Here is a 26988-nt window from a genome sequence, read left to right on the forward strand (position 1 = left end):
TAAACTCTGGCTAAAGTTAGCTGGGACACCCTGTATATACATAGACACGCTCGGCTTTCCAGTGTCCGTGCGAATTGTCTGTTGGCATATATGCTCGGAAACGTGCACTAGCCAACCAGTCAGAAGGCTCCGGAACTGGCATCCGGCGCGTGATTTTTTCTGCAAATACAGTTAGTTTGTTTGGACCTCCCTGAACGTCTCGCGACAACGCCGAAGGACCTGACACGGTTGTTTACGCGAGGAAAAAACGAAGAGTCTCGCATCGCATACGACGACTCCCGATTACGATAGCAGGACCCCTCGCGGCGTCCGCTTTTTTTTTTTTTGGCATCGCGGCGCCTCCTGGTGATGTGGGGCTTTCTTTCTTTCTCCTTTTTGTCACTTCGTCGGCCTATCCCAATGCGGCGTCGATGACGCCGCGGTTCCTCCCATTGTGCCCTGCGACGCGGCAGGTGCCTTCGTCGTCAGCACTGCTCGTCCCGCATGTACACCCATTCCGTAGCATGCAACAAAAATAAACGTTGTTGTTCGTATAACCGGTATATATAAAAGCACCCAGTACAACAATCAAAGTTCACCATGTTTAGAGGCAGCGTCACGTAAGCAGTCACTTTGCGTTTCCAGACGAGTACCGCGTGCACGGCAGGGAGGGCCTTAAAACGCCGGGCGCCATGTCCAGCACGAAGGACGCTCCCACGACTTCAACCGAACAATTTCCATTGCAGGGGCAAACATGCGCGCAACAACCCGACAGCCGCATTGCTTACGGTTGTTAAGAATGGCCGTACGGGGTGGCAACGTGCCAGCTTTCAGCCCGCTGCACGTGTTCCAAGCCCACCAGACGGGGCGCCCTTCGGAGAACTGCGAAGAGCCGGCAGCCACGTGGCGCGCGATCAACTCAGGAAATTGGTACTTGGCCGAGCCATCCGGGACAAAGCAGAGTTCTACGAAGCCCTCTGACGTCGGCACTTAAAGCTGGGCGGTACCGAGAACTGTCCGGCCTTTTCACCTGTGCGTGAGTGCAACACGAACATTTCCGTCCACGGGGCCCTCGAACGTGTCAGCCTTTGTGTGTGTAGGCTCGAACGTGTGTGCCTTTGTGTGTGTGAGCCATACTGCGGGGCGGCGGCAAGTTTACAATGATTGGACGAACATTCCCGACCATTCGTGCTCCGTCCACGCCGAACGATGACGTCGAACTATGACGTCAAGCGGAGAGCTTATAAGCAGCGTTTGCCGGCTGCTAGAGAGTGCTCGTGTCGTGCTCGTTGTCGGGAGCTGAGTGCTCTGTCATGCTCGAAATGTAGTAGTGAGCTGTGTGCTCGTAAACTGTTTGCTGTATGTTAGTTTTGCGGGCTCCATATGGGAGTCGCGCTAGGCTGCCAATGTATGTACTGTTTTAAATGTAAATCCTGCAATTAAAGCCTACTCGCCTAGTCCTGTCGTCCCAAGTTCATCTCTACAGCTACGTCTGCCAAATCTGACAACTGAATGACAGCGGTGAGATCCGACTACGGCTCTTAGATCGGCCTACGACTCGGGAGACAGCAACGGCAGCTGACGGACGTTGGCACATGGTGACCGACCGGCATCCTGATCAAGTTGGAGGCGACTTGAGATTGACCACCTCTTGCAACTGACTGGATACGGCGGGGAAGGACTGGTGATATGGTGCTGCTTCAGTGGGTAAGCGTTTGGTTTTGGCTGTAAGATTTACCAGGCTTCAATTTCACTGTGTTTTTGGATTTGATTCGCTGGGATCTTTTACTTGTATTTTGATTTGCGTGGGTATCGCAGCAAGTATTGTGTGACAGCAGAGCCAAAGCTTAAAGTAGCGACCATGGTCCTAATGTCTTCGACGAGAGCTGACCTGTTGTGGTTGTGTGAGGAGATCGGGGTAAACGTAGATGAGAACTCGAAGGAATCAGAAATTCGTAAGACAATTCTCGAAAGTGAGAATGATTTGAAATTCATAGAGCAAATGGGCAAACGAATTCTAAGTAAAAAACGAGAACAGGAAGCAATTAGGCAAGAACAGGATGAATTTAGGCAAAAACAGGAAGAAGCTAGGCAGAAACTGAAAGGGGTTTCGCAGGAAGAAGGCCTAACAGAAGTAACGAGGCAGTACATTGATGCATTGAACAATGAGATTCAAGGTTTTGAGCAGTCAATCGAGCGAAGTCAACAGCGGCTTGAGAAATCTGTAGGCTGGACGCAGCGAAAGTGGCAGGAAGTAAATAGCAGATTTTGTTCAAAAGCCTAGGAAAGTAGTAGTACCTGTGAGAGTAGCAGCACGTTCACAAGTGAACTCGAAGTGCTAGCAGCTAACGAAGCCTTAGTGGCAGCAGAGGCCGGTAAAGGCCAGAGTGAGAGCGACGAGGTGCTGTGCCAACAAAGGACTGTAGAGACAGCTAGGCCAGCTGCGAACAAATTGGCACAGTTACCGCGCGTGTGCGTCGCATCTCATGGTAGCGAGGTCGTTAGCGAGGTACAGAATACTACGGACTTGACAGACGCGAGCACCCATGTCGAGTCAGATCTGCGTGCAGAAGTGAAGTGCGAACTGGACGATGCAGTTGAGAATAGTTCTCGGGGTAGCGAGCTCCGTAGCTCACGAGAGAACAACTGCATTGTTCAGGGATCGGTGCGGCTCTCCGCCAGTCTAGATAGCCTAGATAGGGATGATTCAGTTGTTAATCATTCGGACTGTGCGCGTGAGACAGCGATCGATACCGACGGGCTGTGTGCAGATGCACAGCGTGAGCTGGGCAATGCAGTAGAGGGTAGTTCGCAAGAATGCGAGTTGCATAACTCGAGTAAAGCCTGCTGCATTGTTCCAGAGTCGGTTGAGCTGTCCGCCAGTCGAGGCAAAGTGAGAGTAGATTTTAATGTAAATCACTCAGACTGTGCGGGTAAGAGACCGATCCGGGCCGACGAGATGTGTAACGGCCAGCACGAGGCGCGAGATGACGGCATGAAAGAGAGTTCGAGGAGAAAGCGCCGCAGAAAGAAGCGCCGAAAGGATCGGAATGCGGTGGCTAAAGTAGCGAAGCCAAAGACGGCGACAGGCGCGAAAAAGCAGGGCGCGGAGAAGAGACAGGTGCGGTCGTCACGGACGATGTTGACGCATCAAACACGTTCGAGCCACCGGTCAAAGGGGGACCGAGAAGCTTGTTCTGCACGGACGCGGACAAAGGGCACGGGGCAGTCAAATTCCTCGTCGTTCCGTCGTTCTCTTCGAAGCTCAGCGTGCAGTACAAAGAAGCGCAAGGTGGCAAGACGAGACCAGGTGGGGAGTAGCGACGCGGTCAGTCGAGGTCATGTTGAAAGCGGGGCGCGAGGACGCAAATTGGCAGGAGACCGTAACGTCTTGGGGGAGCTGATAGTGAGTCAGCCCTTTTGTTGTTCCTCCGTAGCCAGAGTAGCTTTTAAACCGCGACCACCTCGGGTTCGGCTGAAAGTATGAGTCAGTCGTAAGCAATCGGGAACGGGAGGCCAGGAGAGCTTCCGTAGTAGGAAAACGTGTTGTGTTGTTTTATTTTTGAACATATGCAAATTTTCGCGATTTGAGACTAGGATTTCTTTCAGTATGTAAGGTATGAGCTCTGTTTATGTTTTGTCTGGGAAGCTCGAGATTTGAAAGACACGTTTAAAGTAAACCTGTAGTCTCGCGAGGTGTTCATTAATAAGTATATAGGCTTTCTTTTTTTGTGTATGCGTGAGTAACCTGAAGGTCAAGGTTATCGTTGAGAGGCCTATCGTAACGCGCGTGTGTGTTATTTAACCTTCTTTCTTTTTAAGTGTTTTGAATTTTAAGGTTAAGCGCGTAGATTTTCAGTAAGTGCGTGATTTGCACTGAGAAGAGCTCTTAGGTCCATTAGCGCGTGTCCTGTGCGGACGGAAGGAAGCAGAACGTTGATGACTGGGTTGCTCGTGTGTGTCGAGGGCGGCCGTATTCTGACTTCTCTAGTACGTGTGCGAAGAGCTAGTTAGTAAAAGACACATTTGTTTAAAGGTTCCTCTGGGTTGCGTAAGTTACGCAAGTGTGGTTGTTTGCTTAAGGAACGTGTCCTGTGTGGATTAAAGGAACAAATGTGAGTCAGCGTGATGAAAACTTTGTATGATGCAAGCATGTGTTCGGAATGGGGACCACAAAGCTAGCGCGATTGTGATTGCGTACCTGTGGAGTTGGCCAGACTGTTCAGTGGCAACAGTACGTGAGATAAGTACGCCACTGCGATAGGGTGAGAACAGGCTGTTCGTGAAGTTAGGCTGCTTATGTTATGTTTGGGTATTGGTGTTTGAGAGCCTTCGGTTTAATTTTGCGTAAACCTTTACTCTTGTGCAGCACGACAGTCAGGTTTGGTCGAACTGAAAGGGGAACGTGAACGCTCGCTTTGGCGGCACGAAATTTTGGGGCAAAATTTGGGATTCCCAGTTGAGTGACTTGCATTGGAATTGTGATAGGAGGCCTGGTGGGTTAGCAGCTGATTCCGGGCGTTTGAACGCTGAGCGGTATTGTGTTGCCGGGTCGGCTCTTCTGTGCCAGTTGTTGTAAGATGGTTGAAGACATTCCAAGTACGCAGGGGTTGCAGAGAGCAAAGGCATCGTCTTGCTCGCCAGCCATTCTCTTCCTGCCCAGCGGTTGCCAGCACTGGCCAGGCGAGATTTTCCGGGCCATGGAGGAGCTGTTAAGAATGGCCGTACGGGGTGGCAACGTGCCAGCTTTCAGCCCGCTGCACGTGTTCCAAGCCCACCAGACGGGGCGCCCTTCGGAGAACTGCGAAGAGCCGGCAGCCACGTGGCGCGCGATCAACTCAGGAAATTGGTACTTGGCCTTGGTACATTGCTTGGTACTTTCTTTCTCCTTTTTGTCACTTCGTCGGCCTATCCCAATGCGGCGTCGATGACGCCGCGGTTCCTCCCATTGTGCCCTGCGACGCGGCAGGTGCCTTCGTCGTCAGCACTGCTCGTCCCGCATGTACACCCATTCCGTAGCATGCAACAAAAATAAACGTTGTTGTTCGTATAACCGGTATATATAAAAGCACCCAGTACAACAATCAAAGTTCACCATGTTTAGAGGCAGCGTCACGTAAGCAGTCACTTTGCGTTTCCAGACGAGTACCGCGTGCACGGCAGGGAGGGCCTTAAAACGCCGGGCGCCATGTCCAGCACGAAGGACGCTCCCACGACTTCAACCGAACAATTTCCATTGCAGGGGCAAACATGCGCGCAACAACCCGACAGCCGCATTGCTTACGGTTGTTAAGAATGGCCGTACGGGGTGGCAACGTGCCAGCTTTCAGCCCGCTGCACGTGTTCCAAGCCCACCAGACGGGGCGCCCTTCGGAGAACTGCGAAGAGCCGGCAGCCACGTGGCGCGCGATCAACTCAGGAAATTGGTACTTGGCCGAGCCATCCGGGACAAAGCAGAGTTCTACGAAGCCCTCTGACGTCGGCACTGAAAGCTGGGCGGTACCGAGAACTGTCCGGCCTTTTCACCTGTGCGTGAGTGCAACACGAACATTTCCGTCCACGGGGCCCTCGAACGTGTCAGCCTTTGTGTGTGTAGGCTCGAACGTGTGCGCCTTTGTGTGTGTGAGCCATACTGCGGGGCGGCGGCAAGTTTACAATGATTGGACGAACATTCCCGACCATTCGTGCTCCGTCCACGCCGAACGATGACGTCGAACTATGACGTCAAGCGGAGAGCTTATAAGCAGCGTTTGCCGGCTGCTAGAGAGTGCTCGTGTCGTGCTCGTTGTCGGGAGCTGAGTGCTCTGTCATGCTCGAAATGTAGTAGTGAGCTGTGTGCTCGTAAACTGTTTGCTGTATGTTAGTTTTGCGGGCTCCATATGGGAGTCGCGCTAGACTGCCAATGTATCCTGCTTAAACTGTTAATATGTAAATAAATCCTGTTCACCGAGTTCCTGTCTACGACCTTCATCTCCTTCAAATGGTGGCAGCGGCGAGTTCGTCCGACGACTCCTACTTCTGGTCGACAGCGGTAGGACAGTCCGACGAATCTGACACGGTGTGAAGCCGTGCGCGTTGGGAGCGCGGTGGTTCTCGGATTTCGCACTCGCCGCGAAACAGCCGCGTTTACATGAATGCGACACTGTCGCATCGCATTTCTAGCGCATCACATTCATGTAAACAGCAGTAATGCGCTAGGAAGGCGCATGGCATTAATGCGCCAGGCGAGGGTAGATTTACGGGCGCGAGTCGACTCTCGCGGAGCATGTAAACGCAGGATCGTCGCATTAGGAATTATGGGAAGGAATTAGCCACCAACATGGCGGCGGTCCCGGCTGCCCGCTTCGAATTGAATTTGGCGTTGTTTTTGTAAAATGCACTTCGTTCGCAATGAATGATTGCGTAAACGGCTTTCGCTTAGTCTCAGGCCGCTTCGACGACATAGTATTATTGATAACCTGGTGGTGTTTTCAAGATCGCTTCTCGTTTCGAACGAGTCGAAGCCTAACGAAAGAAACATGCGAGCTGCCAGCGCTACCTATGGCTAGAGTCGGGAAATAGCCGCAACGACGGCATATGGCCTCTGAAATCCGAAGATCTCGCTCGCCAACGAAAACTGTAAAAAACGTGTGCTGCTTCGCGTACACTACAGTATAGCGTATAGCGTACGCTATAAGTTGCGTACGCTAAACTAAAACTGTCTATTTCTCGGCACTCAGCCACCAACGTGCACTCGGCCCACAACCGGAAACCAGTTACACCGGAAGTCGACTGCCCTTCCCTTATACGACACCATGTGGCGCTCGTTCTCGCTAGAGTTAATGCGCTACATGTAAACGGCGTCGCATCGCCTTTCCCAAATGCGCTTGGAAATGCGATGCGACACTGTCGCATTCATGTAAACGCGGCTAGTGATACCGGGGCCAGAAATAGAATCCACCATGGTCTCGGCATCGCCATACGGCTCGGCGCCTCAAGCAGTAGTAAACCGAGGAAACTCATAGCGGCCCGCACCAGGTCGGAGGTTTACAACACCCTCCCATTGCTTTCAGCGAGCGATTTCAAGCCGGCGAAATATGCAGCAGCATAAATAAGTAAATAACTAAAATTTGGAGGGGTTGCTCCTTTAAAGGCTGATACTTTAACCATAAGAGGACAAACCGTCGCAACATAGAGTGATGCATGCAACGAATTTGAATGAAGGAATCACTCCAGCTCAAGAAGTTTTTGTAAGCTGGCGGCGGTCAGCCTGAAGAAACCAAACAGATTTCAAGATTTTTGGAGCACAGGCCGCTTTTCCAGCTAGTTTATCCCTTGGCGGCCAGTCAACCAGATATACTTGTAAATATGATTACTGCAGATATCGATATCGTGACGATTCCTTTCATCTCGAACGTCCACCCGCCGTGGTTGCTCAGTGGCTATGGTGTTAGGTTGCTGAGCACGAGGTCGCGGGATCGAATCCCGGCCACGGCGGCCGCATTTCGATGGAGGCGAAATGCGAAAACACCCGTGTACTTAGATTTAGGTGCACGTTAAAGAACCCCAGGTGGTCGAAATTTCCGGAGTCCTCCACTACGGTGTGCCTCATAATCAGAAAGTGGTTTTGGCACGTAAAACCCCATAATTTATTATATTATCTCGAACGTCTGTAAATGCAGGAATGCCGTTGGAGTGCGCCTGATGATGGACGAAAATATAGCCACGGAGCAGCGGATGCTTTCATATATCTCGCCAGCTGCACTTTGCTGCAGTGATTGCGCATCGGATAAAAGAAGAAGAAAAGAATGAACACGTTTGACTAGGCTCGTCTGGGCCACGAAAACCTTTGTTGGAGTAAAAAAAAAAAAAAAGAGAAAATCAACGTGATTGCCAGCTTGCCAAAATCAAGTTTAACAACATACTCTAAACATAATGCATGGCGCATTTACTTCAAAGAGCCGCTCGTAGGACATGCGCCAAGTGCACAGAATGAAGCATCGTCTATCGAAAGAGCCAGTGAGATGTCCGCGACTATCGGTAAGGATCTTTCTCCATACTGACGGGCATCGCATACCAGCTGTGGTGATGAGACGGACATGCGGTTTCCATTGTCTGGACGCGGCGTCAGCACCGACGTTTGCAGCATTGAACACCATCTTTCCCATTCATTGCAGGCGGCGAGTGACGTATCAAGCACCTATAACGTACCGTAAGAAGCCAACAAACAAAGACACCAAGGACAACATAAGGGAAGTTACCTGAACTTACTAAGTGAACTAAATAATTACAAATGAATGGCAATGAAAGTGGATGAAAAAACAACTTGCCGCAGGTGGGGAACGATCCCACGCCTTCGCATTACACGTGCAATGCTCTAACCAATTGAGCTACCGCGACGCCGTTTTCCCATCCACTTTCTTGGGTATTTGTCTTTTACTACTAGAACTAAACTTGGGAGTGTTAGCCAGCGCCACCACTCCCGAACCTTGGCGGCGGATGTGGAAAATTTTTTCTGCCGCAGGCGTCACGAGTACGTGACCTTTTTGGGTGAAGGCAACTGGTAAATAAACCCACACACGCTGCCTAAAGGCATTGGCATAGGACAGGCCGCTGACCATTGTCGACTCAGGTAGAGTTACGTTTCGGGGTATAGGTATATAGATCCATTCATGTCTGACAACTAACTACCGTAAGAAATCAGACGGTGTTCCATCAAATGCTTGACAGGAGCAGAATACGCGTTAGCATAGGCTAGGGGTCCATTTTCCTGTGCATGCTTAAACGAAAAAATTAAACACACTGGCTGTCGTCGGCGCTGAATGAAAACTTGGTCGTGACACCAAGAGCTACTCAACGTAACCTAAGAGCTAGCTATAGGACCAAATGTGACATCACCGCCGCTCACATTAACGAATTGGAATAAACCGAAATAATAGCGGGGGTAACATATTCCAACAAGCTGCACAGAGATTGTTCGGACCGACCACACACTGCGTACGCCAGAAGCATATACAGCGGGATGCGTGAAACAAGTTCAACTCGGTTCTCGCATAGGAGGTGTGCGTAAAGCAGGTGTACATCACGGCGCACGAACCGAGAAAAAATAAAAGCTGGTGGGATAAATCGGCGGAAATCGTGCCAGCAAGCAAAAGATACAATAAAACTTCGCAGACGACCAGAGTGAGGCACTGAGAGGCGCTTAAGAGCCCGCGAGCACCGCAGGCACCCAGGTATAAAATCAAGCTGTAAAACATACATAAAAACAAGAAGAAAAATGAGGTAGGTCAGCTAGAGAGCCGCGGTGTCGAGCAGCAAGTGAGCAAGGGGAATCTAAAAATAATAACGACGATAAAACGGTGCAAGTGAACATAGAGAGAGCGGCAGTGGGGAGAGACCAAAGTGACGGCACACGCATCTGCGCAAAGCGCAGGTATGAGGAAATGTCAGCGCGCGCAAAATATATTGCCGCCGGCTCGCACGTTTTCTCTCCGGATCGCACCGCCTTGCACATCGTTGAGCGTTATTCGCTTTGAGCTCGCAGGGAAGAGATCTCGCTATCCTTCTTTTCCCTCCTTCCCCAACACACGCCCCCGCGCCAGAGGCGCACGCTGCGGCAACCACCCGACGTCGGATGATCCAGCCAACGTTGGACGCTGCGCGGTCGCCATATTTCCTTTCCCGGTGGCACTCTGCAGCCACAAGAGTCGGTGGCGAGGCCACAGACGCCGCCTGCAGTGCGAAAAGCGCCGAAGGATGCTTGCAAAGCAGCTGCGCTGACGCCGCGCGGGAGAGCCCGCGCGACGCGAACTCGGAAGGCGCGCCTCTACACCGGAACCTAGTTCTATCATCCGCAAGAGGATTGCGACTTTTGTGAGGAAAGTACTTTGTCGCACTATCAAGGTGTCAGCTGCAAATTATAAAGTGCAAGGTCATGCAGGGTGTTCCGGAAAGCGCGTTCGAAGTTACTTAGACATATATCTATGATGCGATAATTAAGCGATTGCTTTTACCACAGATGCATACGTTATGAAATGGCTCGGGGTACTAATCAGACAAGTAATTATGGAAATAAGACTAATGATATTTTTAATCGTAAGAATAAGGCGATTGATCCCGATATGAGACGAAGCCCGTTATTTACATAACCTGTTGCATAACCTGTTAAAAGCAAAGGATACTCATGTTTACAACTGAATGAATTCCAGGCAATATGACACAAAAAACCGAAGCTGAACTGCCGAAGAGTGCAACTCCCACGCCCTTAGCACTTAGTAGACGCCCGTGAGTCCGCTGAAGGCCCGCAGACTCTCCTCTGACAGGAAACCACGTCACCGTGATGTCGTATGGCTGAAGTCCCGAGCTGTCCCAGGTGCGTGTAAATCGAGCACTGGCCACTCCACGGCTTCGTCCTATCTGTTGTCTGATATGGCAATGCCGTGTAGTACTGCAATGAAGGGAGAATTCGGCGCACTTGCCGCCGACTTTCCGAGATTGCGACATTCCTGATCTGCAGTGGGCCGTTCAACCACTAGATTTATTCGTCGTTGCACTGGTGGTCAGAAGGCTTTCAAGGGAGGAGCAGTACCGTGTGCTTTTTTATGTAGAAACTGTGGTATCGACGTATAAACGAACGAAGCAAGCTCTTTTGATTGTCGAAGAGCACGAGTACAGCCCTCGCCGGTGATTTTGAGGCTTCACCGTTCTACACGAAGGGCTGCAGCAGAGGGACCTGAGCGATAAAATTATTCATCGCCACTTTACTTACACTATGTCATGCATAAATACATATCCTTGTCGAACACGGGCATCCCATCGTTGTCGATGACAGGGAAAACCATCGTCCATCTGTCACTGGTAAATGGTCGTTCTGGTGGACATGCTACAGATTGGTGCAGGCGACACGACTTAAGTGGCACGCAAACGCACAATGATTGAGCACGAGGAAATCAACGAGAGCGCGAAAGCCCGCCCCCGGGGCGAAAACGTTCCGACAGATCATGGGCGTCTGTGACCAGTCCAAAGTGAGTGAAAACTTTATTCGAAATGTCCGGCGATTTGGGCGGGATGGGGCAATAAGCACCCCAGCCTAGGTGACGGTCTCGAGCCCTTGCACACGGGCGACTTCCTCGGCGTGCCGGACGGCACACAGTTGATCGGCGTCCGAAGGTTTTTTTTTTTTTTTTCTTTTTGTTCTGGACTGGTCAGCCTTCTCAGCCACGACCTCGCTGACCAGTCCGGAACAAAAAGAAAAAAAACTTTGGACGCCTCTTTGGCCAATGGGTGGAACTTCCGAGAGGTTCCCTTAGAAACGAATGTCGTGCGGGCGTACCGAGCAGTACCGGCTCATCCGGGACTATGGAAGATACCCACTGTTTAAGCTTCACCGCCGGGCGAGCATGAAGCGAGTGCCTTAATCAGAGCCGCACGGACCATACTGGTTAGGTTATGGGGTTTTAGGTGCCAAAACCACTTTCTGATTATGAGGCACGCCGTAGTGGAGGACTCCGGAAATTTCGACCACCTGGGGTTCTTTAACGTGCACCTAAATCTAAGTACACGGGTGTTTTCGCATTTCGCCCCATCTAATTGCGGCCGCCGTGGCCGGGCACGGACCATACTAGCACTAAACATAAGCAAGGCCTTTGACGGTGTCCCGCATCATTCAATCCGAACTAATCTGAACCAGATGAACGTGGGGAAACGCAGTTTTGAGTATATCTCAGACTTCTTCCGGGAGAGAACTGCAGAAATGCATCTAAACGACCTGAAGAGCGAACGCTTCACCTCAGGAACACGAGGAACCCCGCAAGGAGCAGTTCTCTCACCTTTTCTTTTTAACATCGGTGGGCACGGCGGACCAGGCCGAGGCATGTGGCTTCTGAGGTTTACGAGTCATCTCTGAGGTTTATCTTGGTAAGCTAGATGTCACGTGCAATTCAGTCGCCAGAATCCACCGCATCGGTAGGACTGGAAATAAACCGACCTGTCCTACTGTTCTTTCAAGATTTTAATGAAAAACAAGAGGTCATGCGGAATGTCCGGAAGCTGAAAGGAACCGATTATTCTGTCCAAAATGATTATTCACGTGACACCCTTAGAATAAGAAAGCTGGTACGTGACAGTTCTAAAACGATAGGGATCAAGGCAAGAAACCCATTCTGCTGCACGATAAACTGAAAATCGATGGGCAGATGTTTGCGTGGGATGAGGCCAACGGTTGCCGAGTCAAAATACGTAATGAACAGAATAAAGAGTGACTCGGATCACCAATCAACAAAGAACTGAAGCTTCTAAACAGAAATGCACGCAGCGTCGTAAACAAGAGTGACCGTCTTGAAGCCACAATTCTGGGGTATCAGCCACATATCGTTGTAGTCACGGAGAATTGGTTGCGCGAAGAAATTGACGATGATGATGTTTTGCCCCCTCTATACCGGGTTTTCCGTCGCGATAGAGCTTCCAGAGGAGGTGGGGTTGCCGTATAAATAAAGCAAGGCATCGACGCGTTTTTGCTTCTGGAAATTAAAAACCATGAAATCCTCGCAATCAAACTTTCCTGCTGGGGATGGTCCTTCCTACTAATCGCAGTTTACAGAGCACCTGATTCCCCTCCGCAGTTCATGCATGAGCTGTCAGATTTCATGAATGATTTTCATTAAGACAGAAAGATATTGATCGGAGATTTTAATCTACCGTCAATTAACTGGGACAGACGTTTTCCCAGTCCCGATCATGCTATCCATGAAGAACACGGCTTTAATATTATGCTGAGGCATGACTTGCAGCAAATATTGAAAGAGCCTACACGAGTACATGGTACTTCTTCTATACTTGACCTTGTTTTTGTAAGCCGGTTAATCACAAACTTCCATGTTTCAGTCGAGCAAGGAATATCTGATAATATGGTATATTGTTCCTTCCCTACTAATCCTGTTTATAAGGAGTCCGTGGCCAATGTCAGCATTGTAAAGGACTTCTCGCGCGCAAAAGATGAGAGCGTGCTGGATTATTTAGATTTTTTCCTCAGCAGCTTCCCAGGCAATAATGTTAATGAGTTATGGAATAAATTTAGATCTATGTGCATTCACTGCCTTGATAATTTTGTCCCGAACAGGATTTAAAAATCGCGCAATGCGTCTTTCTGGATCACTCGTGAAGTCCTGCAGTTAAAAAAAATGGAGGCTTATCAAGGTTAAGCCCAGTGGATGCGAAGCATTCCAGCGCTCCGAACTGGTAGAAATGCTGACGGAGTCGCCGATTCCGCTAGTTGCATCACTGGTTGAGGCTTCACTTACACCCTCGGAGCGTTGTCGTCGAGTCGCATATTGAGCGCGCCGCTTGGCTAGGCGGTCTTCATCGGTTTCCGTAGCACGCTGCAGCCTTCGTTTTGCATTCCTATTATTAACGTCCTTAGCGTTTGGAGGCATGTTGACCGCATACACGCCCGGCGCAAAGACGCTGGCGCGGTTGCGGGCACAGAGACTGACGCGACGGCGGGCGCGCGCCGCTTCATCCCTCGCGTGACGTCACATATCACGTGATGCAGCGATGGTGGCGCCGCCGCCGCGTCGCGCGCGACGGCGCGAACCGAAGCGTGGAGGCCTCCGCCGGGCGACGTCCGACGGCGCGATATGAGGCCCCATCTGCAGCCGGTGTGACGTCATCACGTGACGTAACATCATGTGATCTCACTTCAGGGTCAATGGTGGCCACCGCCGGGAGGCGACCGACGGCGCGATATGAGGCCCCCATCTGCAGCCGGTGTGACGTCATCACGTGACGTCATGTCACGTGACCTACTTGAAGGTGACTTGAAGGTCAATGGTGGCCACCGCCGGGAGGCGACCGACGGCGCGATATGAGGCCCCATCTGCAGCCTGTGTGACGTCATCACGTGACCCCACTTCAGGGTCAATGGTGGCCACCGCCGGGCGTCGCGCGAAGGCCCGAAACCTACGTTAATATGCTTCGCATAAAAGAAAACTAAAACGCTTGAAACGAGGAGGTGGCAGTCGTTCTATTATTCAGTCTATCCAGCGATCCCTTAATGTAGCTGTTAGCTCCGCTAAACGCCATTATTTTGAGTACACTATGCCTAATTTCATTCGAACTTCACCGGAAAAATTTTTGAGCCACTAATGTCAGAAGGAAAGCCTACTGACAGAATAATGCACGACGGCACGCCCCTCACAGATAAACACGATATTGCTACTTAATTCAACTACTACTTCCACAATGTCTTTGCTGATACAAGTGTTATACCTTGTCACCTAAAACGCTATGTTGTACGTGCCATGTTATATCAAGATCTGGCGTTATCGAACTGCTCTTAAAGTTGAAAATGAAAGCGTCGCCAGGTCCTGATGAAATTCCAAATGCTTTCTTGCGCTGGTATGCCGAAAAGCTTTGAGTTTCTTGTTATTTTTCGCACATCACATTCTTCGGCTGTTATTCCTTCAGATTGGACGTGTGGTTCCTGTTATTAAAAGGCCCCTCACCAGGCCCGATAGCAAATTTTGGTTATACCCTGGAAGTTGTCACGTGTCCTCTAGGGAGCGTTCTGCCAATAAAATTTTTCAAATCGGCTCATTAATAGCCGAGATAGAAATATTTCAGTGCCGCGAACCCATCCATGATTTCAGCAGGCGGGCTCGACTGCCAAGCAATACGCTCTCTCCACTCACCCAAGTGTACTAGAATAATGTCCTAGTGGCGCGAGCAAGAGGGAGGGACAATGGGCCGGTTGAAGCAAACGCCAGTAGCCGCCGTCGGTGGCGCTGCTGTGCTTTTTTCTAGCTGCTCACGGAGGAAGGAAACTAAGGAGAGGCCCTGACGTCACTCTTTGTGAAGCAAAAGTGAAGCCGGAATTTGGCGTTGCTCATGGCGATGCTCCGCCTTTAGGGCCACCCTCCTCTCTTGTTTACATCTTTCGCGAAACCACGCCGCGCTGCGCGTGGTGTCGCGCGCGGAGCGCGCGCGCTCGCGCAACATCTGGCAGAGCACGGTGCAGGTAACACAGCGCAACAAGACACGGTGACTAACGCAAACCCGCCCACTCAGCGCCTTTGCCACGGCCCGAAACCTACCAGAGCAACACGTGTGAGCGCTCAAAACCATAACAACGCCGCCATTGTGGCCCAAAAGGCGTGGCCATACAACAAAAAAATAAAAAAGCAGCAAAAAAATGAGAACCTACTACGTCATTTCCGCCACACTTTTCTCCTAGCGCGCGGAGGGGGTAGGGCCTCTCCTTAGTTTCCTTCCTCCGTGTAGCTGCTGGTGCGCGGTCGAGCCGGCTCAGACACGCTCTGCGGCTGTTTGCTGCGTGTGTTTTCCGAGCCGTGTTGCGTTCAACGTGGCCATGCTTGTGAAAAACAGTGGATGATTTGAATAAAGAAGGCGTATCCCTGCATCTACTGCAGTACAGGGGGTGGTATGCCAAAAAGAAAGACGGACACCCATTGTTACGCTCCGGGCGGCCACAGCGATTATCAGGGCGCTCCGAAAGCGCCATTGTTCGCCGCACCACTGGAAAATGAACTTCGGAAGAAATGGGAGCGCAATCTGCGAAGAGCAGACAAGCATTTTACTGAATCTTAAGCGGTGTGTGAGCGCCACTTTGAGCCTCGATACATTTGGAGGGATTACGTCCACATCATCAATAGCACCGAAGTGCGACGTCCACGTCGGAAGCCGTCGCTGGTGCTTGGCGCAGTGCCTACCGTTCTGCCCGACTGTACGACCTACCTTTCTGTCGCACCTGTCAAAGAGAGGCCGGAAAAGAAGAGGCCAGCCGCAGCAAGTGCACCGATGGTAAGCACGAAGCCACGTAAGAACGCACGGACCGCACAAGATGAAGAAAGAGCGGGAGATTGTCAGTTCCGCCAACCACTTCGCGAGATCCTATTATAGAGTTCGTAAGATGAAAACGGACAGTTTACCGAGAATGAACCGTTCGCAATTAGCTCGCTCCAAGTAGTGAATGTTCCCTCAAAGCTTGTGCCATTTTAACTGAGGCAATGACTCAACCGTCGTTTTCGCGACAACGTAGGTACAAAAGCAAGAAAGGCTCGAGATATTGCATGAAAAAGTTCTGCATTTCAGTGGGCATGAAGACGAAGTGTCTGCTCAACTGTACTTTAAAGGTGCGCTGTGCCAAGACATAGTTGTACGCTCCCTTGCCGCTGCGAACAATTTGCTACAAGGCTCTGAAAGCCGCATCTGCCAAGGAATAATGCCTGAAAGTTTACGCCGAGGTTGACATTTTTGACATTTGACATTTTTACTCCGAGGTTGCAGCCTGCTGCTGTGGTATTTGGGGCTCCAGCATACAGTGACAGCCACTTAATTTTCTATATCGCTGGTTGTGGCGAGAAAGTGCATTTTAAAGACAGGCTGTGAAGCCTGCCTGAACTTACTACTGATCACAAAATGGGCAGCAGGAAATTTGAGGCTTGCAGAGTTTACCATATGAAAAACAACGGTGCTTTGCCATATCTTGCCTCCCCTCTGTACCAATTTAAGATCAACTTGGAGAAAGACTTCACAGGTTGTTTTAGCCTTCTTGAGTTGCACGCAGACAGTGTTTTAGATGCTGTTAAAGCCAGGCTGCAGCATCAACTTGGCTGCCCTGATCACTGCGAATCCATGACAGCAGAACTGACTGCTTTCTACCATCACAACCAGGCTACATTTCTTCACAAAAAGCGTGAATAAGTGTAATGAAAGAAAGCGCCAGACATCAAAATATATTAAGCTGAGTTGATGTTCTTAGAACTCCATGCTATAAGGTACGTGTTTTTGGTTATGTGCTTTAACAGTAATAGTTATACTTATAATGTGATTAGATGCTCGCTGTCTAGGGAAGGTACACTTGAGGGTTCCTTTATAGGTGTGCTATTTTCATTGTGAATAAATAAAAAGAAACACTAACCTGGAATTTTTTCGAGCGTCACTATGACAGTATGTGCTGAAGATACGGCGGATTTCTAAGGAGCTAAAATTTCAGGAAAAAATGTGAGTTTGTATGTGCGCAATTGCATTGTCAAAAATAAATTCATTCCGGGGTTTAATGTGTAAAACACACTAAGATCTAATTTTTAGACACGCAGTAAAGGGGAGGGGGGGGGAGGGACACATGAATAATTTTGACCACCTGGGGTTTTATAACCGGCAACACGGACATTTTTGCATTTTGCCACCATGAAAGTGCGGCCAAGTGTGGGCGTAGGATTATTTAATCCTACGCCCTCGGGGTTAGCAGCTCGCAACGCCGAAGTCGCTACGCACTTTCCTGTCATTCGCGATAAGCACGCGATTTAATGGAGTGGTAAATATAGCTCCATAGAAGCAAGGCAGGCCCAGATATATTGGCTTTCGAGCAGTAGATGAGCAACAAGAAGCTCGGTGAATTGCCAGTGGCACAGGCGAAACCACGAGCGCAATCAAAGCGCCGGACTGTGCCAGAATACGCTAGCAGACGACATTGTCGATACTAGAGTCTCGATGTGGCCTTCAATATCTTCCTGTACACAACACTTTGTTAAATACATTCAGTTTATGTTATAATGAAAAAACCATGTCCATAAAAAACGCTTAGAAACACGGACCGCCTCAAAAGCAGCGATTATGAGAGCAGCCGGTCTGCTAGAAAAGGTCGCAGTGGCGACACCTGATGGCGTCAACGGAAAGAGGCACGCGCGCCCCTTCCCGGTCGTGTCACTAGGACATTATTCTAGTACTATTCTAGTACACTATACCCAACACCACCTATATATATTTTTATATGTGCTTCCATGCCTGTGACGGCAGGGGCTACTAAAAGTTACCACGTACCAAACAATCTCGAATAGTCCGGCAACCATGTGGGCCGAATCCTACCCAGAAGGCACCGCGCACTGGCCCGGAAAGTGGGAGGGGTGGCGTCAGAGGAGGTTAGCTTGCCGAGGCTAGCGGAATCACGTGACGCTCCCTCCTAGTCTTTTTTTTTTTTTTTTTTTTTCTTCATGTATGGGGCACTGGCAACTGGATTCTCAGCGACTTATTCCCCCTTGTAAAACGGCACGTTTGGTTAGCTTCCAATTTTAGCTTCCCTAAAATTATTTCGTGAAGCGAAGCTAAAGTGCACGCCTGCTAAAGTCCACAGTGAAGCTTTCATCCAACAAGTGCGGACATGACTTCAAGGCCCAGCTCAGAACGACCGAAGCGCATAAGCAACGTGTTGTGTCGCCCTCGTCTGGTGTCCGATCTCCTATAGTATCACATAACGAAATGGAAGTCAAGGATAGGTTTTACAGATCGCGGTGAACACACACAGCAGCATACGTTGACAACCAAAGCGAATACACACGCTCCATAACCGGATGCAGTGATATATAGAAACCTTCCTTTTAAATTACAACATAAGCGCATTTACGCTGGTTCCTCCAAACCTGTCCACTTCAACAAAAACAAGGTAGTCATACACGACACCATCAAAGCAGCTTCAAGCTCACGGCCAACTTTGCTAAAATTCCCTTTTTTTACACATGAAAATCCTGATTTCATTTACAAGCGCGATGATATGTATCATCGCGCTTGTAAATGAAATCAGGATAGCCTAAATGCATATTTTTACGTCCTTTTGTTATGCTGTCTACCACATGTCCTTGCTTTGTGTATAAGAATAGCTTCCTTCCATTTTCATTTAAGTGCTCGTATGTCGCGCTGCGTTTCGTCGTAATGGAGTACCAACGCGCCTACCACTCGATCATTTTAAGGTACACCATCACTCTCAATATTATCGGGAAAAACGCGGTGGCAGTGAAGAAAAGGTAGTGGGCCTGACAGACGTGGTAACAGCCCGATTCTTGGCCGATCGCTCATTGCAGTTATATGCGAAAAACAACGACGACGATGACGACAGCAGCAAAGATGACAACGCGCAAAGGCAGCGACAGGCAAGCAGTAACGCCAACCCCCGGAAGGCGAATGCTAATTTCGGTTTCAAAGAACATGCACGCTCCAAGTGGTTGCCGGACATCCTAACTTTTTTTTGTGAATTTCAAATCGGGCGAAGCGAGGGAAGTGGTTGCGTCCGTCGAGCTTACCTCCGCTCACCCTTGCCCCCCCCCCCCCCCCCCCCCCCCGATCAGCAATATCACAAGTCGGATCGCGCTTGGTCACCTGCTTCGATCGGTTGTCGTCCGAAGTATGAGGATGGGAAAGATAAGGCAGAGAAGCTTGATCAGGCGTGCAACGAACGGAAGACGCAGGAAACCAGAAGGGGGGGGGGGTGTATTCTGTAAGAGGCCACCTAGTGGACTGTCCATTTCGGCCGCTGCTGACTGGATACAGCTGTACGAGAGAGGAGGAGACGAGTGGCCCTAGCCAATCAGCAGCGGCCGAAATGGACAGTCCACTAGCTGAACTCTTACAGAATACTCCCCCCCCCCCACCCCAGGTCAACCAAGCATTAGACGAAGATGGCTAAACCGGGACATGTGTTGCGCGGCTCTTTGGTGTTCTAACACCGGGAATTCCAGTTCTGCGAAGATTTTCAGGTTCCCTAATGACAGCAGGTAAGCACAAGTATTTCCCTTTACCTTCTGAGCAGGTATTCAGTTTGCATGAATAAATCAGTTCTGTGCAAGCCTCAGTGGACTGACATACACTCTAAAAACAGTTGCACCCTTTGGGGTGTATATTTGTCCCACAACGATAATCGTCATCTGTCTTGCCCGCGTTTCCTTTCTTTAACGCTGCGAGCCCGGTACTTCCCAGTCACGAACGGCATGCACGTTATCAGTGTGACGCAGCATTCTCGACAGGAAAGTAGCGAGCGCCGAGTTTTCAAGAAAGGAAACGCAAGCAAGGCAGATGACGATTATTGTTGTGGGACAAATATACACCCCAAAGGAAGCAAACTGTTTTTAGAGTGTAGGAACAGTGTCGCTCGATACATTCGTCATGACGGCAGCCCATCTGCTGTCGGTGAAATACTTGTACTCGAGGGCTTGAGTGCGTGTTTGTTGGGCTATACTTTCTGTGCACTCTTCACTTTCTCGACACATGCAGCCAAGGCTAAAGTAAAAAAAAAAAAGACACAGCCGTGATGTTTTATCAAATTTCTAGAGCAATGACGGGGAAAGAATACACGCACGTAATTTTTTGTTTTGTTTTGATGCACCATTCCTAAGATATTGCACTGAAGAAGGTTGAAGCTCTCTATTTTATCTGAATTTTGGAGCGTAGACGGTACCATAAGCTCAGTTACCTTGCTTAAGGCTCAGCTCCGGTGCGTGCAAGTTTTTAAGCACCTGTATTATAGACGAGGCGCAATGTTATTTGTTTTGCCGGCAAAATGTATTTAATAATATCAGTAATACAAGTATAGAGTATTTAATGATAAGTATTAATAGGTAATCACCCTTGCGATGAAGAGTACTACTAAGTATTTTTTTTTTATGAATGGTTGGTTTCTTGCGTTGCTGTTGTGTCAAAATAGTGTCATAATACTCGCCATGCTTTTCTGTATAAATGAATGGGACGCAAAGTATGATGACAGGCAGATTATATGCGCTTGTAAGCGCTACAGAGATATGCTACCTTATCCGGCATGTAGTTCAAATAATGAAAGCAATTATAGGCTACTTCCTTGTCATGCAGAAACATGTAGCCAAATTAAAATTCTGTGGGTCCCTTCTTCTCATACTGTCAATGAAATACATGTATTATACTCTACCTTCTTTCTGTAAGCCACAATATGCGTCGGCGTCATAACATACGTGATACTCAAGTTCCGCGTGACCAGCCCGTGATGGTTAATTTTCGCATTGGTTTGGATATTCTGGAATATATGATCGCTCATTATGTACAAATTTCAGCTGTGAATGAAAATTACTTCTGCAGATTGACACTTTCGACTGTGTGGTCAGTCTTTTTCCAGTACGGAATGTATGAATAAAAACAAAAACGTTCAACTTTTACTTGTGTTGAGTTTTGGCTGACTGAGAAATTGGCAAGCTTTAGTTGATCTACTTCACAGCACACGTACGAAATTAACGATTTATGGTGTCAGGAAGTTATTTTCTCTATACTACACCCCCCCCCCCCCCACTATATCTGTGGACTAGTTGAACTGTAGCCCTAAACTTAACCACAAGTTAGAAATTTCAAAGCGGCTACTTTCACGAAATGACGAAATGTAGCATATTACCCGCGAATATTGGTAGTTAACGACGGTTTGCTATATAAATATTTTTCATTATAATTGCTTGGCACTGGTGTGTACGAGCGCTGTGCCAGTGCTTTAAAAAATTGAACCTTCCAAGGTAAACGCGAAAAAAAAGCGATTCGTAAACACGGCACACTTCAGCGGGTTCTGCTCCGCGATATGGCCAATGTCGCCGCGTGGCCAATGGTCGTGCAAGAGAGCGTGAAAAATTTGGAGGACGCTTAAGCTTCGCCTTTAAGAGTGGAACACGACAGCATTCAAAGATCCCTGACTGCTTCTTACGCCTCCCGGCAACTGGAGCGTATGTAACCGTAATGTTTACCGGGAAACTGGCCGCGCGAACGCTATGCACGAAGGCAGGCTTTATGGTAGAAACGCGGCCTCTTGGGGGCCACGATGTGGCGGAGGCGAGCGCCAGCTAGAGGTGTTGCAAGGAACCGGGCGCGCCGTTCCGTGGCCCCCAAGACACCCGCGCGCGCAAATGGCGGACGCCGCGGCCGGTGTGTGAATTGTAGAAACGCTGGAAAAGGGGTTTCTTTAAGTTTTCGCGTAACAGAATTATGTTTTCTCGTATTGTCAAATTACAATCCGAGAGATATCATGTCTGTAGGTTGTGCGTAAGTCGTAGTTTACGATTGTTCCACGTATTTTAGGTTGAGAAATTTAATTGTTCAGTAAATTCTTGCATCACATGGAGGACCTGGGTATGCGTGGTTCGAAAATATTTTTGCCGTAACGACATCCGACGACACGGGCTCCTTAAAGAGATACTAAAGGCAAATACTAAGTCGACGTGGACTGTATAAATACCATTCCAGAAACCTCGCAACGCTTGTTTCGCACCAAGAAAATACTTAGTTTACGAGAAAATTCTATCTCAAGGGTCCGAATGCCTTTTTCGAAATTCAAATCTCCCGCCACCCACCCGGTGGAGTGGTGACGTTGCACAGGCCATCACCACCCTTTACTGCCGTCGGTGAGTAAAACCCGCCCGACAGACGGCGGTACCGAGCCAAGACAGGGTGGTGGATTCGCCGCTGCAGCTGCTTTTTGGTCAAGTGGCGTAGACCGTTCGCGCACCCCGCGACATCACATGGAAGTTGAATTATCTGCGACTTGCCGTTTGTGCGAGTTTCGCGAGCCAGCAAAACCAGCACAGCACTACACGATAACGAAACTACTGAAACGCGAAAGCGTGGGCGGCGCGGAGTCGAGCGAAAATGAAACCCTTCGACCGCCCGCGTCGTTGTGAAGGGTAATTTCAATTAGTTCTTTTTTTCTAGAGAATGAGATAGCACTGCACATGTAGCATTTTATTTCGTCTTATAATGCTATACAAGGATGCTTTTTTGCAAAGGATGGTTGAGTACAGAATTTAACCGAGGAGTCTCTCTCTCTCTCTCTCTCTATATGTATATATATATATATATATATATATATATATATATATATGTGTGTGTGTGTGTGTGTGTGTGTGTGGTGTCCCACGTAACTTGAGCCAAGATTTTAAAAATGAGACGCGCTTCGGAAGCGAATTGAACCGATGGCATACTATTCGCACTGGCCTATATAGTAACTCAGGCAATCTTCTTGTTTTCCCCGTAACTCACTAATTCATTAAGTTTAATTACCAACTTTTTAATAATTGGCTGAGCGCCCCAAGTATGATACGCAGATTTGTAGAAACCACCGATTGAGTTATTTCCTGTACGATACGTCTCACGTGGTCCTTTTTTTTTCCGGGCTGTAATGAAAGCCCGCGAAATATGAAAAAAGCCACGTGATGGGAGCGCTTGCACAGTGGTATAGCGCTGCTCTCAAGCGTGCGTCCGGTGAACAAGATCGGCTGCATCGTGACTGACGACGGGGAAGCGGCTGGGCGTTCTTTCTCATCGGCAGCGCTGCATTGCATCGGCAGCGCTGCATTTCTCTTACGGCCAGCAGCATGCATTGGCGCCGTCATCCGACGTGAGCCGATCGTTGGCCGATCCCGAAGATAGTGCAATGTCGGGCCGACCGACGGCGGACGTGAAGCAGGCGTTAAGCAATCCTCATACGTGGGCCGACCCGAAGATAGTGAAATACCGGCCCGACCCGCGGCGGAGGTGAAGCAGGCGTTAAGCACTCCCCATACGTGGGCCGATCCCGAAGATAGTGTCATACCGGCCCGACCCGCGGCGGAGGTGAAGCAGGCATTCCCCGCTATACGCCGCAACGAAAGCTCTGCCTAAAGGTAGTGTAGCCGAAGTCGCTAAATTCTTCGTCGAGAACATCCTGCTGCGACATGGTGCCCCACAAGTCATCACCGAGAGAGGAACGGCCTTCACTGCAGAGCTTACCCAAACCTTTTGACAATACAGCCACACTAGCCACAGGAGGAAATCTGCGTACCACCCGCAGTCGAATGGTCTTACGGAGCGGCTGAACAAGAACCTCGCCGACATGCTAGCAATGTACGTCGACGTCGAACACAAGACGTGGGACGCCACCCTGCCGTACGTAACCTTTGCTTACAACACGCCAGTGCAAGAAACAACGCAGATCACGCCGTTCAAGCTGGTTTACGGCAGGAACCCGACGATGACTCTCGACAACATGCTGCCGGACGTCACCAACGAAGAGAATATCGATATCGCCGCCTATCTATATATCGATATCGCGTGCCGAAGAAGCCCGACAGCTCGCCCGCCTGCACATCAGGAACCAACAGAGGACCGACAGCCGACACTACAATCTTCGACGACGCGACGTCGAGTACCAGCCCGGCGACCGTGCTTGGGTCGTTACGTTCGACCTGCGGGGGCTGGCGATCTTCGGGGAAGCAACCGTCAAAACCTGCCTGGCCCGCTGCGGCGCTACTCGCTTTGTAAGGACGACATTGCGCCTCGTCCACAGCCCATCGGCGCCGGCATGTCTGCTGCGGAGACTCGCTTTGTACGGACGACAATGCGCCGCGTCAACAGCCCATCGGCGCCGAGATGTTTAGACGCAGTCGGCGGACCAAGTATTGTTAGTGGATTCGCTGTCACCGTCACGGTTTGTTTGGAGCGGGGGAACTCCTGGAATATGTTTTGCGGCGCCATCTCATGGGCCTCATCGGCGCCGAGATGTTTAGACGCAGTCGGCGGACCAAGTATTGTTAGTGGATTCGCTGTCACCGTCACGGTTTATTTGGAGCGGGGGAACTCCTGGAATATGTTTTGCGGCGCCATCTCATGGGCCTTGTGTGCGCGCTGCGGCCGCCGCGGAGTCACGGGACAGCGCTGATCTCGCCTTGTCTCGAACTGCGCGAGCATAGGCGCGATATCGCGGTTGTCGCGCGCTTTTTCCTTGCTCGGTTAGCAGATAGCGCGCTGATCGCGTTGATTCCTGCAATAGCAGATGCAGACGACGATGTTCTGACGACGATGAGCGTTTTGGTCATTGTGTGTTCTCTGCTGTTGCGACGGCGGCGCGCGCAAAGGGCACGCAGACGAAGCACTAGCGCTGTTTGTCGCGGCTGGCTCGGAGCGCTCGGTCGTCGATCGTGGTTCCGCCGCCGCCGCTGGAAGTTAACTTCGGCAGTAGCCAAGAGGCGGCGCTTAGGAGAAAGCCCGGACGTCTCTCATTGGTTCGCGGCACGCGGCAAGCCGCCGAAAATGGCTCCTCGACCCATCCTCTGCGCGGCAGACCAAACCGGTCCGCGGCAGGTTTCGCGGCGCGCCGCCGGCGGCGTGCCGCGCGCGTTTTGACGCCAGTGTGTCCGTACCTTTAGAAGTCGTCGATGGACAGACGCGGCGGCCACTGTCTGCGGGGTCAACTCTGGGATCAAGAGGCGCCTGCTCAGGGCAAGACCCGTGTCTGCGAAAACCCTCTCACCTCGGCGTGGTCAGTGAAACCTGTGCGGAAGTGTATGTAAACGCTCCCCCTCAAAGGCGGGTCGGCTACGATGACTTTCGACGCTCCGAATTGGTCGAAGGTTGAACGGCCGTTTTCCCTCACCTATCGATGTAGAGAGGACAGAGTGTTTATAAGCAGCCGTTGTCGGCTCTTCAGTGTGCATTCTCTTTCAGTCATGCTAGACTGATGAACTGTAACGCTCTCATGTAGTTACTGTAAATAAATCCCTTATTCCTCGTTCTCGATTGAAGCAAGTCTCTCCCTTCAACAACGTCCTCAGCGTGGATGAGTTGGACGACGACATGGGCCAGCTACCATCTATTTCATGCCCGACCCCAACTCTTAAAGGAGTACTGACACAAAAAAAGTCCACGTGGTTTTTTCTGCTTTAATAAGTAGTTAATGGCCCAGTAATCACGGCACGAAACCTAATTTACTTCAGAGCGCGACAAGTAATTATTTGCAGTCTTTTTTGTAGCGACCAGTCGCAGTTTCGGTTCCAGAGAGCAACAAGACGGGAGAAACGGGAATGTAAACAAAGTGGTCACGTGTTCGCAAAAAGCCATGACGTATGCTCTGACGCGCAGCCAGCGTGTGCGACCAACTTGCTGAATATTGTCGTGCGGCTGCCGCATCGGTTGGACGACCGCAGTCAATGACAGCGCCGGTAGCGTGAACGTCATGGCCACTTGGTAGACCCGGCGGGGCGGGGCCGGCGAGCGGGTGCTTCGCCGCTCTGATCACGTCTGTTTTTTTTTTTTTTCTCTCTCTGGTCGAAACGCGGCCCTCTTTCGCCGCTGACGGCGGCACATATATCGGCTACAATTTGTTTCTGACACGAAATAACTTCTAGAATAAAGTGACCTCGAAAGAGTACCTCGAAGAGTGACCTCGAAATAATAAATCATTGGCGTGATTTCTACTCGGACGCGGTAAGCGCAGACGCGCCAGCAATCGTCTGTATACGAAGCGGCTCGCCTGACTGGCGTGTTTACTCATCACTACTAAAGGAACCGGGAAAACAAACCGTATTTTCACTTAAGAGAAACATAAATGTTGAGGCATTGATTGTGCTGACGAATTTAGGCACTTTATTACGAGCTGCGGACGCATCGCAAGGACCCTCGGCCCCGGATAGATGGCCGGCGAGCTAGGCCTACATCGTCTCCCAGCGATCGCAAGCTCGCCTGACATGCTCGTTCGCTTCTGTCTGCGCTAATGAAATCAAATGTGCTGCAATTTAAGCGTGACATAACTGTGTAGACGTTGTGCCGACTAACATAGACGCTTCGTTATACGAGCTGCAAGTGATCGTGTCACAAGCGCAACCGGTGTCGGATTCGATGGCCCAGCGAGCTACGCCTGCCGACTCGTGGCCATCGGCGGCTGTCAACGGATCCGATACTGCTAACGCGGCCTTGCGGAAACACGTCTACAGTGCTCGCATAGACGCGTTTATATTGTCATCATTTGTTTCAAACAAGATAGCTGTGCAAATACGGTAGCTTTCACTTTCTGTTCGAAGTTACGTATAGCATTCCGAACTTCCACGCAGGGGCGCCGGTTCTGGGTGGAGCTACCCGCCGCTCGCTCATTCGTACTATGTGTCCCGAATAGCCGCATGCGGCAAGTCGCACACGACGCGCCGTACTACAGATCGCACGGAAAATCGCACCATGTGTCTCGCGCTTTAGACGTGGCCAATCACTTAGCGACTCAGATATTGCGGCCGGCGATGGCGAGGACGAACCTCAACAAAACCCTCGCATCGGCCACGATCAATGGTAAGACAACAAATCGGCGTTGAACGTTGTCGCAGCGCAGTGAAGCTGATAGTGTGGGAAATATCTCCATGGACACGACAAAAACTGCAGTTGCAGCGACACGGAGAGCGTCCCATTACAACAGCTAGAAGAAGCAACAACAGTGGAGAA

At 50.2% G+C, this 26988-nt stretch overlaps 1 protein-coding gene and 1 non-coding gene across 2 annotated transcripts in view; both read right to left on the minus strand.

The window, feature by feature from the left end:
• LOC126544257 (beta-1-syntrophin-like) overlaps positions 1–26988 on the minus strand; it is a 137881-nt gene that overhangs the window by 57818 nt on the left and 53075 nt on the right. The gene's annotated exons all lie outside the window — the stretch shown is intronic.
• On the minus strand, positions 8286–8358 carry TRNAT-UGU (transfer RNA threonine (anticodon UGU)). The gene has a single exon. It is a non-coding gene; the product is annotated as a tRNA-Thr (tRNA).

Source organism: Dermacentor andersoni, chromosome 1, assembly GCF_023375885.2.
Source record: "Dermacentor andersoni chromosome 1, qqDerAnde1_hic_scaffold, whole genome shotgun sequence".
In the NCBI taxonomy this organism is placed as follows: Eukaryota; Metazoa; Arthropoda; class Arachnida; order Ixodida; family Ixodidae; genus Dermacentor; species Dermacentor andersoni.